Source organism: Arachis ipaensis, chromosome B01 (genome assembly GCF_000816755.2).
Source record: "Arachis ipaensis cultivar K30076 chromosome B01, Araip1.1, whole genome shotgun sequence".
NCBI lineage: Eukaryota > Viridiplantae > Streptophyta > Magnoliopsida > Fabales > Fabaceae > Arachis > Arachis ipaensis.
The window spans coordinates 130,385,694-130,387,031 of record NC_029785.2 but is presented as its reverse complement, the minus strand read 5'-3'; the positions used below and the strand labels follow the sequence as shown (position 1 = coordinate 130,387,031).

Below are 1,338 nucleotides of genomic sequence, written 5' to 3'. Positions count from 1 at the left end.
TAGATAACGTACATCCACAAATACCATACAACTTACAAAAGCTCATAAAGAGTACATCCATATATATATACACATATATATATATATAATATTACAAGAATTAGACAATACAATTCCTATCCCTCTTACAGAATATCTCAAGATAAAGGCGAGGGTATAAATAATAATCTAAAGCAATACAGAGCATTTCAACAACAACTAAATAAATTCTTTGTGACTTCTGCGCCCATATCCTGAAAGGGAAAAAATATAGGGGGGTGAGAACATCATCCTCGAAAGGGTTCTCAGTAGAGGATTTTTGGGAATTACTGTAATAGGATACATGGAGATAACCGCACCAGTGATTAATAATCGTCTCATGCCTCTTTTCAAAAACAACGGTTTACAATGAAAGTAAAGTCGGAAATCTTTTCTAAAAGAGGAACCATTCAATTCTCAAAGACTCAAAAGCCTTTCAAAAAGGTTTAACCATGTTGAACCAAATTAGCATTTCATACTTTTCCAAACCAAAAATACAAAACCGAAACCAATCATTGGTCCATCTCAATTCAACCACGGCCCTAGGCCCAAACAATCCAACCAACAACCAATCACCACAATCCAACAGAGTCCCAGATGCAAACACAGATAGGAAGTTCAAGCACAAACAAACAGTTATTACAAGTAGAACAGTTAGCAATTAATCACATAGGCAAACCAAGTATAATATGCACACCCAACCAATGTCACATAAATGCATATGATGCATGCCTGTCCCTAGTGGCTGATGATATCATCTGTCGGTTATAGAGCCAATCCGACAAGTCCTGGTAGCTAACCATTGGACTGTCCATATGTCGTGTCTCTCCAACTCGAGTTATACTCAATATAAGTTTGATCATAATCATGATCCATATCCATCACCCTCACTGGTGAATATTTATGGGGGTGAGCTCATCCGGGGCTTTCACAGTGCCCGGCCACACTGACGACATAGGGTAAAAAGAGCTTCGAGTCTCAACCTGGAGCACGTGGTGGCTAGCCACTGCTTCCTCCCAGGAAAACTCTTATCTCCGATAGTGGAAGTGCAACATCACAACTTATCAATATCTCAGCATAAATGCTTTCATTCTCAATCATGGATCAACATCCATCTCAGCCATCCGGCTCACGGTTCAATCCAAAACCAGCCAATATTCATAATCATACACAGCCATTCTGGCTCACAACAAAACAGCACTTCCACATTCAAAATCATCAAATTCATGAAATCGGCATTTAAGCCATAAATCATTTTCTCAATTCATTTCACTTTGAAATCAAATTTCAACTCTTTTCAGCCTTGGCTTTAAAGATCTC

At 38.5% G+C, this 1,338-nt stretch overlaps 1 long non-coding RNA gene across 1 annotated transcript in view; it reads right to left on the bottom strand.

Moving 5' to 3' along the window:
* Positions 169-1,338, bottom strand: part of LOC110263573 — a 15,785-nt gene continuing 14,615 nt past the window's right edge. Inside the window, exon 3 of the long non-coding RNA XR_002349397.1 lies at positions 169-233. This is a non-coding gene — a long non-coding RNA (uncharacterized LOC110263573). The remainder of the gene's footprint in view (positions 234-1,338) is intronic.